Source organism: Psammomys obesus, unplaced genomic scaffold (assembly GCF_907164565.1).
Source record: "Psammomys obesus unplaced genomic scaffold, mPsaObe1.curated_primary_1811, whole genome shotgun sequence".
Taxonomy (NCBI): Eukaryota; Metazoa; Chordata; class Mammalia; order Rodentia; family Muridae; genus Psammomys; species Psammomys obesus.
In genome coordinates, this window is record NW_026591643.1 from 3,292,026 (window position 1) to 3,306,342 (window position 14,317).

Below are 14,317 nucleotides of genomic sequence, written 5' to 3' on the forward strand. Positions count from 1 at the left end.
AGACAACCTATGCAAATAATTTTGATTTGTAAATTTTAATTAGTCAACTAATTTACAGAGCTATAGAGTGAAACCAACTGAATTGTATGCAAATTTTAAGCTATACTCAGGCTCTTGTTTGTTTGTTTTTTTACTTTAACTTGTATTTTTAAATAATATATTTAAATTTTATATCCTGTAAATACAATCATGCTTCATTTACATTTTTTATTATTTTTACTGTATGCATGTGTGTGCTTGTGTATGGTCAGCATGCAATGTGGGGGAGTCATTTCTCTTCTTCCACTGTGTGGGTCCTGGGGATTGACCTCAAGTCATCAAGCTGGATACAAGTGCTTTTACCCATCAAGCATCATGTGGCCCAGCCACATTTTATTTTATTTCCCCTACAGCCCAGATCTGGACATCTATTTGTGTGTGTGTGAAATTGGTTATAGCTTATTCATCTATATGCTGTCTGTAGGTGTTTATGTCACAAAGAAAAAGCTGAATAACTTTCAAAGAATGCAAATGGCTTGCAGAAACATCGTTTTGTATGATCTGGTAATTTTCAGAAAAGATTGGCCAACTTATACTTTTTAGGTAATTACTGCCAATAGAACACAAATTATGTAAATATGTTTAGTATACCAACATAATTTTGTTGAAAGAAATACAAGAAGAACAGATTTTATGGGCTATGTGCACAACATTGTATAATTTATGTTTTTGCCCATCCAGACATCATTGACTTCTCAACAGAGCACCCAGACATGTGCAGTGATAATTAAATTTCATCATCTTTAATAGTCTGCCAACTTCCAGTCTTCTACAAGTCAGAATTTCCACATATCTATTTTGTATTTGTGGAAGAACATTTTCCAATTTGCAACAGGTTTTGTTAGCTCTTGCCACAGACTGCAAATACAGGGAAGGCCTGCCAGAGTGTGCTCAGCAGCACGCCGGGTTCTGCTGGCTGTGCTGGGCATGGATGCCACGGCTCCAGAAGATGGCTCCTTGTGCCTGGGGTGGAGGTTTGTGAGGAGAACTCAGTCCCAGAGCAGTAACACACCTCAGACTGGTGCGGATTTGCTGGCCACTGGCACATTCAAATAGATAGCAGGCCTGGAAGGACTCTTCTCCCTTCCTGTAACTAAGTAGGATCAACCCAAAGCTCCAAGGACTCCTGGAGGCTCTAGCTCCAGACGGGGTCTTCTAGCTGTAGCAGCAATCCTATCACACCAGCAGCTGTGGTCTACGCTATTTATTTTGTTTGAATAAAGTATCGTTTATTTGAAGTTGGAGTGCAAGTAGGTGCAGTGTGTTTTGTCCGAAAACACTCATTCCAGATTAACTGGTCATGTCAAAATGAGCTTTAGATCTATCTATGCTACAGTTTAAAAGATCAAGGTCTTCCCTGCTCCCCACCTCCGCCACGGGAAGCTGTGTGAAGCCACCATCCCATAGACCATGAGCTGGGGAAGGTGGGACAGAAGGGAGTCAATCACCCAAGGCAGCAGAGCAATGGTCCCCGTGGAGCACCACTGCTAATTGAGACTAGCCGATTCCAAACACATCCCACAGCAGCCGACATTCCACTCTATAATGTTCTTAACAAGACAGGGCTGCTAATGTTGCTTTCAGTTGCACATCTGACCTGGGGGGCAGAGACTAAGAAAGCTGACAAATGAGGAAATAATAACCATCAAAATTGCCTACCATTTTCTTTGTCCCACACACTTTTCTGAGTACCTTCTGTGCTGTAACTCATGCCTGTGGAGCAATTTCATGGTACCTACAACAGTCCTAACTTCCAGATGAGAAAACTGACAGGGAGGGAAACAGTTTCCCAAAGGTGCATGGAGATCTTGAAAGACACAAGCACAGATGTTTTCAACCAGCATGCCATTACACACACACACACACACACACACACACACCACACAGGGGGGAGAGAAAGAGAGAGAGAGAGAGAGAGAGAGAGAGAGAGAGAGAGAGAGAGACTAGAGAAAATGGTGAGAGATTCAGAGGAGCAGAGTATAGAGAAAATATAGCAAGAATAGCAGGGTTATACAGAAGATGAGTAACCAGAGGAGGAAAGCCAGTGAACTGGTGGGAGTTTAGAGGCGAGGACGTGGTGAGAAGGGCCAGCATGGACTTTGAAATGGGTAACAGGTACTTGTAATACGGAAGGAACCTGGAGGTCAGCATGTGCTGATGAGCGCCACTGTAGCCATATGTCCCTTCTGCCACAGGTAAGGGAAATCGCTTCTTTTGGTAGAGAGGAATTGGCCTCACACATCCCCGAGGAAGGCTGTTTTTTCTTTAGCTGCCAGGAATCTTCCTATAGTCCAGGTTTGGGGGTTTGGGAAGGTGTCATTTCCTTTGAACCTGACACTAAGATATTAGCCTGACATTATATTAACAGTCTTCACTGCTCCCCAAACCCCACTGAGGTGAAACCATCACCTAGCAGCCTACCTAGCAGCCATTCACTGCTGCTCCCCAAACTCTCCCCACACACTTCCTGTATTCGCTATCCTACCTATGTCCCTTCCACAGTTCCAACCCATCCTCTGGAGATAGTTGCCCAGGAAACAGCTTTCCAGCCTTCCTCGAAGTCCAGTGAACCCTGAGCATAAGACACGTGACACTGCTTAGAACAGATACTTCTAGAACCTGGCCAAACAAATGGATGGGACTAGAAAGTATCATCCTGAGTGAGGTAACCCAGACCCAGAAAGATGCACATGGTATGTAATCACTTACCAGCTGGTCTTGGTCACATAGCACAGAGGCACAGACCCAAAGAAGATAAGTAATAAGGAGGACCCAAGTGAGGATGGAGGCATAAGAATCACTCAGAAGGGGAGATAGCATGGACAGGAGTAGTGGCTAAAGAGAGGGAACAGGCAGGAGAGGGGGCACAGAGAGTTAAGGGAGGAGAGCAAGGGCAAGAGGACAGGAGGCCTGTATAGAAAAGAGAAACTGAGGGTGGGGACATGTCTGTGACAAGCTGGAGACCTAAGTCAGGGTAGGATATTCAGGGGGACTCAAGCAGAAACTCCTAGTAGCAGAGACCAGACAGACTAAAGAGGACACCCTCTAACTAGACTAGTCTTCTAGTAAAGGGTAGGGAATACCAACCCACTCACAAAAACTTCAACCCAAAATTTACCCTGCCTACAAGATGTGCAGGGATAAAGATGATGGAGCAGACAGAGCAGAGATTGAGGGAATGCCAGCCAATGCCTGACACTATGAAAGCTAAGGTCCCAACCAAAGCCACACCCTATAGGAGAGTGCCAACCCATGACAATATGCAAGTTACTCTGCTAAGCTTGCAGACAGGAGCCTGTCAGAGTTGTCCTCTGAGAGGCTCTACCCACCAGCGCCTCAAAATAGATGCTGAGACTCACAGCCAAACATTGTTCAAAGCAAAGGGAATCTTGGGGAATACTGGGAGGAAAGAAAAAAGGACCCAGAAGGGACAGGAGCTTCACAAGAAAAACAACAGACCCAACTAACCAGGGCTCAGAAGGGTTTGCTGAGCCTGAAGTATCAACCCAGTACCATGCATGAACTAGAACTAGGCCCCATACAAAGATGTAGCCGATGGGCAGGTTAGGCTTCAAGTGGGTTGCTCTAGTAAGGGAAGTGGGGACTGCATCAGACATGAACTCACTCGCCAGATTTTTGATCACTTTCCCCTGATGGGACTGCCTTGACAGGCCACAGGAGAAGGTTCAGTCCTGATGCAACTTGATAAGCTGGGATGGATGGGAAAGGGAGCTTCTCTTTTCTGAGAAAAGAGAAAAGGGGGAGGGAGAGAGGGTGAGACTTGGAAGGAAGGAGGGGAGGAAAGGGCGTACAAGGATGTAAAGTGAACAAAATAAATAAATGAGAAAAAAATCACACACACAAAGAACCTTGCCAATGGTGGTAGCACATGACTATAATCTTAGCATTTAGTAATCTAAGACAGAAGGATCATAAGTCCAAGGCCAATTTGGACTGCAGAGCAAGGAAGGATTATCTAAAAAAAAAAAAAAAAAAAAAAAACCAAAAAAACATACAAACGCCACTGCCACCCAAGAACATCACCATTCTGCTCCCTGTTGAGGAGATCAAAGAATTAAAAATCAGTGGGTATTGTTTTAAAGTTTAAAGCACAAGCTTGAACTAAGGCCAGCCAAATGGAGACATGTCCAGTCACCTTCAGGGAAGAACTAGCCTCAATGCCCTGAGAGGAAGAACTAGCCTTACTGCATTCTTTCCTGCCCACTAGTGATACAGTTGCTAGGAAACTGGCCCTTCTCCCTGGGGCAGCCAAACAAGGGAAGCCAGACCTTAATGGTTTGGAGGCCTTCCTATAGCCAATCAGTTCAAAATGCAGCATTCCCTTTTGTGTTTAGACCAATCGATGCTTGCCAGGCAGGAATCCTCCTGCGTTGGGCATGCTGGGAGGGACAGGACTCTTTAAATCACCCAAGTAACCTGAGCAAGAGGCTCTCCGCTCTCACTCCTTCAGTGGTGAGGGTGTGTGAGCCCAAGCTGTAGGTTGTAATAAAAAGATCCTCATGTGTTTTGCATGACTCCTGGTGGTGGTCTTTTGGGGTCTCTCGAATGGAGCACAACAGAGGCTTTGGAGGTCACAGATGCTTCATAGTGCCAGTGGCGAAATGAGCTAATTCAAGACAAGTTTAAGTATATAAATGCAGGTTTATTGGGAGCATCTCTGCGTGCATGCAGAGAAAAGAGGAGAGAGATATAGAAGAAATGCATAAAGCAGAAGAAGGGCGGAACCAAAATGCCTGGATTAGATAGTGAAGGGGCACCTGAGAGAAGGGGCTGCCTCCCTGCTGGGCTGGAGAGTTCAGGGTAGAGGGCAGGTATGCCAGCCACACCCTGCCACAGCTAGGGACACAGGAATGCCAAGAGACCCTGGAGTCAGGTCTGCCTTGGTTCAAAAGGCACCTCAGCTGCTTGTCCCAGGCTTGAAGCCCAACAGCTGGTACAAAGTGGAGGGTGGGGGGGTCCTCGCTTGCAGAAATGAACTTGCATCAGTTGTACCACTAGCTACAACAGTGTCAGTTAGAGTCCAAGACATTGTTTAAGATCCCATCCACACTCGAACAAGGCTCCTTCCCTTTCTGTGGTGTTTCACAAGCCCTTTCTTGTTAGTACTTTGTGAGATCCCGCTTACTTTTCTTGTCCCCACTAGCTTTGTCTTGCTTGAGTTTATCATCCCAAGAACTTCCCAGCACCTTAGCTACTACAGTGTGCTGAATGAAGGGATAAATAACCAGTCATTTTAAATTGGCCATCAGGATCCATCTTAGATGTCTTTCAACCTAATATATCTGGGGTGTAACTGTATTGGTCACATCAAGGCTATTAGCTCCCTGGGTGTCGTCTTCACTGTACCTAAATAAAAGATCACCTCCCTTGAAATAGGCCCACAGTTTCTGTAAATTCAAATACTTGTATCTATGTCATTTATACGGTAGTTGGTAATCAAAGAGACAGAGAGACTGTGGCTGATGACATTCATTGTTAGTCACAAATTAAAAGAGAAACATAACAGTGACATTTCCTTATTGGAAATTTTTAAAAGGTCACTTGCCATTCTGATGGCATAATTGCAAGGCTGTATTTATGTTCTAATTGTCCATACTTCCAGGGATGTTAATATTGTCAACACAAAAAGGCTGGCCCTGGATAAATGTTTTATCTAACAAAGGTATAATTAATTGTTTCTCTGAATGTTTATTATTGGGCTCAGGATCCTCAGCCAGAGGGTCAGCAGGCTGCAAATTCAAATCTCAGATTGGGGAACAGCAAGAAAATTGTTTGATTGTATTTTGAAAACATTCTCTTTCCGTATTTCTCTGTCTCTGTCTGTCTGTCTCTCTCCCTAACACAAATACGGAGATTCAAATATAAAGAGCTGGGCTGGCAGGTATATGGAGGATGTGGGACGAGAGTACATGAGCACAGGCTGTGGAACCAAGGTGGCCCTGGGCACAGAACTGACAGCCAGGAGGTGCTGCTCATGTGACAAGCTTGGTGCCATATGGCTTCCACTGCAAATGCAAGTTAAGTTCTGTTTCAAGGTAATTGCAGATTTTAATTTTAAAGGAAATTTTGATTTTTGAATCACTATGCCACAGCAATTTTTTAAAGGGGCTAAGGAAATGGTTCAGAGAGTTAGAGTGCTCACTGTGAGAGCAAGAGGACCTGGTTTCATATCCCCAGCACCTATGCAAAAACTGAGGGCCATGTGTGCCTGTAACCCCAGCATTGGTGGTGGAGTGATAGAGGAAGACTGATATACTCTGGTTTCTGTATGTGCACACATGTGCACACACACACACACACACATACACCACAGTCAAATACACACATATACATGTTCAAACACACAGTTGCACAAATAAGGTAGAAGGTGATAGAAGAAGACTGGTATACTCCTTTGGTTTCTGTATGTGCATACATGGGCACACACGCATACACTACACACACACACACACACACACACACACACACACACACACACACACACAGAAATAAGGTGGAAGGTGACAGAAGACTGCTGACATCCTCTCCGGCCTCCATATGCACACACATCCATACACACATGAAGCGGGGGGGGGGGGACTTCAATTAAAAAGATGAAAACAAAAACAAAAACAGAAGCTTGGCTTGTGAAGGGGAGAGCGACATGGAATAAGGAAGGCAGCAAGACAGCCTGGAGGATTTTGCCTTAAGGTGAGAGGGGCATGAGCATGTTTTAAAGACTGGTAAACCAATGCAGCAGAGCTGCGGGGATGGACAGTGCATAGAGAGATGGACAGTGAATACAGGGACGGACAGTGCATAGAGGGATGGACAGTGAGTACAGGGACGGACAGTGCATAGAGGGATGGACAGTGTGTACAGGGATGGACAGTGAATACAGGGATGGACAGTGAATACAGGGATGGACAGTGTGTACAGGGATGGACAGTGAATACAGGGATGGACAGTGAATACAGGGATGGACAGTGAATACAGGGATGGATAGTGAGTACAGGGATGGACACTGTGTACAGGGCTGGGCAGTGTGTACAGGGATGGACAGTGAATACAGGGATGGGCAGTGCACAGAGAGATGGATAGCACACAGGGAGATCGGCTATCTGACCTGCTAATGCAGTCTTTCATTTTCTGGAAAGCAGGAAGTCCAGGATGAAGGTGCTGGGTTCAGTGAGGACTTTCAACTTCCTATGACAGAAAGCAGAAAGGCAATGAGAGTGAAAGAGAAACTGCAGAAGGTCGAGTGAGGTGTCTGGTGTCTGTAAGGTGTCCTCCATGGCACTCTGGTGATTCCAAACACATTATGGCTATGCTCTGGCAACACTTAATGATGGTTTCTGAGGAGCAGAGGAGAATGAGAACCTGAACACAGGGAGGACAGCTGGAAAAATGTTAAGAGCTTAGTGAGGCTGCTCCAGAATTCCTGGGGTTGCTAATGGGCTGCATGCAGAGGGTCAAGACCATTAAGGGGATTGTGGGGGGGGGGGAGACGGATCAGATTTCTTAGCTTCATTTTTTCAGTTGCAGTAGGGCGTGGGCTTGGAGATGGCCCCATGCTGAGGTCCGCAGCAGGCTAAGTTCTTTTCAGACATCCCTACTCAGGAGAAGCTGGGATTCTTGACTTCTCCGTGGAAAGAAATTTCAGGACCAGCCAGTTGAAAGAATTGGGTTGAGGAAGAGAGTTTAACATAATTGAAGCATGGGGCTGCTGTGAAGAAAGTAGGTGCTCAGGGAAAGGACAAGACACACCCCAAAGTAGGTGCGGGCTTCTTAGGAGAGATCTGTGTGGTTTACTTGTACCAGTGTATATGATTTCAGAGGTTTGGTTTTGTTTTTCAAGACAGAGTTTCTCTGTGTAGCTCTGGCTGTCCTGGACTCATAGAAAGGCAGCACCTGCCTCTGTTTCCTGAGAACCATCAAGGATGTTTTGTCTTCCATTACCCTTGTTTTTTGTTTTTTTTTTTGTTTTTGTTTTGTTTTGTTTTGTTTTGTTTTTGGTGAATGTAGTGTCTTGAATAGGACTGCAATCTGATAAGGTAAAACTTGCTCCCACAAGGATGCTTAGGAGAGTCCTAGAACGTTCACAAAGGTCATATGCACTCAGACCTTAAGCCTGATTTACTGCCATTTTAAAATTCTTTAAAAAGAAAGAGATTGGAGAGATGAGTCAGTAGATAAGATTATTTTTCCAGAGAGCTTGGGTTCAATTCTCAGCACCTGAAAGCCAGCTCACTACAGTGTGTAACTCTATTTCCAGAGACTCTAACGCCCTCTTCTGACTTTCACAGGCATTGCACACAAGTGCTGCACAGACATATACCCACACATGTAAAATAACAGACCCTTCAAGTATTTTATTTGCTATTGTGTGTATGTGTGCACGTGGGAGGGGCATGCATGTGTATGGAGGTTAGAGGACAACTTTTGGGAATAGATCAATTTCAGGTCATGTGGTGGTTTGAATGAGAATGGCTCCACAGGCTCCTATATTTGAATGCTTAAGTCAATAGTTAGCGGAACTGTTTGGAAAGAATAGGAGGTGTGGCCTTGTTGGAAGAGGTGTGCCACTGGGAGCAGGCGTAGGTTTCCATAGGCCACACATTGTCAGCTGGCTCTCTCCATCTCCTGCTCGTGGGTTTAGATGTAAGCTCTCAGCGACGGCTCCATGCCTGCTGCCATGATCCCCACCGTAACACTCATGTACTTTAATCGCATGGAACTGTGAACTCCAGACTAAATGCTTTCTTCTGTAAGTTGACTTGGTTATGGTGTTTTGTCACAGCAATAGAAAAGTAACTGAGACATATCATCAGGTATGTTCAGCAAGAGCTTTCTCAGCCGACCCATCTCGCCAACCCTTAATGTCCCTTCCTGAAACATTTCTGTATTGAAGTCAACTTGTTTCATGCAGGCAACTTCTGCAGCAAATACTGCTATTGAGCTGGAATCTTTGACCCTCATCTGGGAAGAGACTTCAACTAGATTCCAGGATGAGTGGTTCCTTTCCTTTCCATGTCCCCTGAATTTTCCCTTTCTATCCTACTTAATTTTATTTTTGTTGTTGTTCTTGTATTAAAGTAGGATTCCATTCTATAGTCCAAGATGGGTTCAGACTCAGTATCCTTATGACTCGGACCCTCGGTGCTAGGATTAAAGGTGTATACCACCAGATCCAACTATTTGCCTGACTTTGTGGATATCTGAACATCAATGCCAAATGCATATAGATTATCTTAACTCCAAACTAAATTTGTGGGTGCCCCAAAAGTATTTTGGCTAAATTTAGAAACTATTACCCTACTTTTGAGCAAAGCTAATATTACAAAGTTAAAAGAAAAAAGCCAATTAGCAATTGAGGTTTTTGTGTTTTTTTTTTTTTTTTTTTTTTTTTTTTTTTTATTGAAATAGAGTTGAAGAGCTGAAGAGCTTAGTCTGAGGTCGGAGGCACACACACACTGATGTTTCTTTCAGCATTTATAGCAAAGATCTGGGTCTGGATCTTCAAGTTAATAGTAAAGTGTTCTTTCATGTCCACATCTTGAGGACACTTTAAAAGAGAATTTCGATTTTTGTGACCACGAAAAGGAAATTCCAACTTCATCCAGTCCAGCTTCAAAGTGTAACCAGTCATACTTTTTCCTTGTGTCAGAAGTCAACCAGAATTTCTGTTGTGAAACTTTTGGGGAAAATCTCTTTCTTCCACATACTTAGTCTTTGCCAGAACAGAGCCCCAAGAAAGGCTTGCTTGACATAGCTTTGAGGCAGTGATAGAAGAAAATATCCAGGAAATAACACTGGAAATGAAGCACTCATACAACTGAATGTCATCATTCCATTTCCAGTGCTGAATGCTCACTACTGAAACAGTCTTTCTGCATCTCTGTGTAAAGCAAGGCCTGTGTAAAGGTGCAGGCCTGGCTTCACACCTAAGGCCTAAATATAGCTGTTCTTGGGAAACTACCTTTCTATTCTGTCTAGCCATGATGTTTACATTACTTTAACCCAGTAATGTCCCTCTAGGGAGGCATCAGATTTGTATATTTATTAAAGGAGAATTAAAAAAAAAATTTTTTTTTTTAAAAACTGCTCTAAATGACAGAACGATATGGAAAGTGTGTGCAGAAGCTGCTCTGTGCCACACACTACCTAATTTAAATCCCTGCCCCCAGTGGGAGGACATATATGGCCTCTTGAGGGAGACTTTAGGCTCTTTGTTCTTTGGTTTTTGTTTTGTTTTGGCAGCATCAAGTGTAGCCCAGACTGACCTTGAACTGTACAGGTAGCTAAGGATGACCTTGAACTTCTGATTCTACCTACCTCAACTTCTAGAGCTGATATCACCAGTGTACTTAAATGCCATCCCACCCAGTTTATGTGATGCTGGGAATTGAACACAGGCCTGATACATGTTAGGCAAAACTCTTCTAGGTGAGATACATCCCTGGCCACTATTTTTGTTTTGGACACTTGGAATTAAACACAGGGTCTCATATGACATACCCCAGGCCAGAGGGTGACGTTAGGAGGAGCTTTGAGTCTGAGGCAAGTTTTCTCAGGTCCACCTGGGTCTTGCGATTCTTTATTACTTCTTAGAGCTCCTGTGGATTGTCTCCTTTTGCAAAATTAAGGCCATGCTAATGAATACAAAGAAACAATAGAGAGATGATTTGATGGACACAGTAAGATGTGATTTGAAGTCTGTGTCCATGCTGACTGTGGAAGTTGATGGTTTTAATGTTCAGCTTTGAGACAGATACTCCACTCTTTGTCATTCAGTCTTCAACTCCTTGAGAAGTCACGTGGTGGGAAGGGTCCTACCTTGTAGCCCTTGATAGTCTTCTCTCTTTATTTTCAGCACAGAAAGAGGAGATCCATCTGGCTTCTCTTGCAGATAGATGACCATATAATGTATTTTTAGTCACTGTCCTCAAAAGGCCTATAGCTCTGGCCTCCAACTTGTCAATGAGGTGCTGGGGCCCAGCAGGAGGTGTTAGGTCATTAAGAGCATACCCTTGGAGAGTAGGGGAATTAGCTCCTTCCACTCCTTTTGCGTCCTACCTAGCTACCTCAAGTGAGTAGCTTTGCACCACTGTCTGTGGTTTCCTGTTACAATATGCTATCATACCATACAATCCAAAGCAAAAGGCATCACTTGATCATGGGCAGATCCCTCCAAAACTATCAGGCTTTCTCTGTGTGGCCTTGGCTGTCCTGGCTGTCCTCAAATTCACAGTTATCCACCTGCCTCTGCCTTTCTGAGTTGCTGGGATTAAAAATGTTGTACCACCATTAAGTTGATTTATCTCAAGTATTTGTTACAGTAACAGAAAGCTGGTAGATAGGATGAAGAGAGGTATAAGATCCTCTACTTTCCTGTGGACATGAACACTGTGTCAGCATCACTGCCTTTTCTTCCCTTGAATGTGCAACCATTTGCCATCTTACTTAGCCCATTGTTAAGTATGAAGTAGTAAAACAGAAAGAAAAGACCAAAATAAAATAAAATAAAATTTAAAGTCTGTATAGCATTGTTAATTGCCTCAAACTGTGAGCAAAAATAAACTAGAGGTTTTTGTTTGGGAGGGCATATTTGCATGTTTTTGTTGTTGTTTTGTGGGTTTGTTTTTGCTTTTACAAGACAAGATTTCTCTGTGTATCCTTGGCTGTCCTGGAACTCACTTTGTAGACTAGGCTGGCCTCAAACTCAGAGATCCGCCTGCCTCTGCTTCCCAAGCGCTGGGATTAAAGGTGTGCACCACAAGGCCTGGCTGGTTTTGTTTGTTGATATTTTGTCAGAGCAATGAGGAAAGTCACAACTACAGAGTTTTCCCAGCTCTACTCCTACGTGAAGTGGTGGCTACAAAAACTCGAGTGGCTGTCACCACTACACCCTAACAGGCTCCTAAGCAATAGACACCTGTTTACACTATGTCTGGAGCTTGCTAACACCACTATTTGTGGGTTTCCTTGCTTGCAAAAAGCTGTAACCCATAAGACGATACTTAAGGTTCTTGTTTTGTCATTCATGACAGTCACAGTGATTTAAAAAAAAAAAACAATGTGATCTACCTGAAATATACATTCCTAGATGATGTGGAACAGGGTGACCTGCTTGGCATCATTTTCAATTTGTCATTAACAAACATTCTTCTTATAGCCAATGTCATCTTTTTCACTTGTTGAGTTCACAATTTACAAGAGCCTCCCAGGGAAGTGCTGAAGTGCTGGTCAGTGTTCTTGCATGTAACAATGACAAGAGGTCTCTTGCCGTTAGCGGAAGAACTTTAATATTTCTTCTAAGGCAGGTCTGCCAGCATCAAAGTCATCAGTTTTGCCTGGAAAGCCTTTGTATTCCTTTATTTTGAACCAGTTTTGTTGGATACAAGACTGTTGGTTGCATTTTTTATTTTACAGTTGAGACAAGGTCTCATTCTGTAGCCAAGGTTGGCTAGGAACTCACTATGTAGCTCAGGCTAGTCTCAAAACTGGCAGTCTTCTCACACAGCTTCCCAGATGCTTGGATGAGAGTTGTGAGCCACCACAGCTGGCTTTCACTGAGCATCTCTCCAGCCCCACCCCTGGGTTCTCCTGCACTTCCAGGGTTACCCCTCCCACTGCTTCCTGGCCTTGGCTGCTTCTGCTCAGTTAACTTTATAAATAATTCCTTTATAAACAATGCTTTTTTAATGCTTAAAGATGTTCTCCTTTTGACTTCAACATGTTCCCCTATCATGCGGAAGCCTCCTAAATCCAAGGTTCTCTTCATTCTTTGTTCAATTTATCTAATCTATCATTTTTTGCCAGTCCAAATACCTCCAGTGAGCTGTTTCCATTGTTTTTCAACTATTTAAGTTCCATGCCTCTTTGTAATAATTTTCTGATAGTGTATTTCATTAGCCCATGTAATATTTCATTCTCTGAACATGTACACTGGCTATTGTAAAATATTCTTCCAGTCAACTGGACACCTAGCATCTCTAACAGACAGTTTTTTAAAAAGGTTTGTTAGTAGGGGTCACTATACAGGTATGTGTAGGTTTGTACATGTGTAGGGCCTGTGGAGGCTGTAAGGCATTGGCTCTCCATGAGCTGGAGTGCAATACAGGCAGTTGTGGACTGCTTTGAGTGCTGGGAACTGAACTTGCCAGCTCTACTAAGACTTCTCTCTAGCCTCCCAACATAATTTCTATTGCCTTGCTTTATTTCCTTATGGATAATACTGTTTCTGTACATGGCCAGCTACTTTGATTAAAAACTATACATCTCAGTGATTTGGTTACTGGGCCCATTCTCTGGAACTTGTTTTCCAGTTAATTATTCAATAAATGAAGCCCATTTTCCCTGTACCAAGTTCAGCCTCTACTGGTCTTATTAAGAATTAGCAGGTTTGGTAGGGCTTACTCCCTGTCTCCCCAGCCACACTCAGCTTCTAAATCACACTGTTATCAGATGACTGCGTTACAGTTCTCAACTGTGCCCTGAGGGCATAAACTGCACCACAGTTTGTCCAATCCAGTTCTGGCATCTTGAACTAAATAGATTCTTAAAGTTTCAAGTTATGACTGCAGCCCAGTAGGCAGATCCTTCTTAGAGGGATCCAGAACAATTTTATGGTCTGGCTTTTGTTGTTTTTCCCAAAGCATCACCTCTCGAGCTGACACACCAGGGCAGGGTCACTAGTGGATCCTCTGAGTGGTGCTGCAGGCTGGGCCCCCGGTGGGTAGGAAAGTTATCCCCAAACGCATTGCAAGAGAACTTTCCTTAGGACTATGATGGAATCACTCAGGACTCAAAAAGTTAGCAGGGGGAGTAGCAATAGGAAGAGGGAAAATTACTAAGAGTAGACATCAAAGGGAAAAGGAACTCTGGCTGAGGACGCGCCATACAAATAGTGGAAAATGAGGAATTTAACCAGATGTTGAGAGCATTTCCATTAATATGAGATTCTAATTGACTGAGGATTCTTGCTAAGACTTAAAGCCAAGGATGAAGCCTATGGGGAAGAAAAAAAAAAACAAAAAAACAACAACAAAGACCCCCAAACCCCAAACTTCAGGCTGGGCATATAGAGAGGCAGGTGGAAAATTGCAAATTCCAGGCCACCCTGGGCTATACAGAAAAGCCCTGTTTGTTTGTTTGTTTGTTTGTTTTTCTTGCTGTTGTGGGGAGGGGGATGGAAAAAAGAAAGTGGGAAAGCAGAGAGAAAGGAAATTGTTAAGAACAGACTGGCTCAACTTGTCTAGGAGTCTGTAGTGCGGAG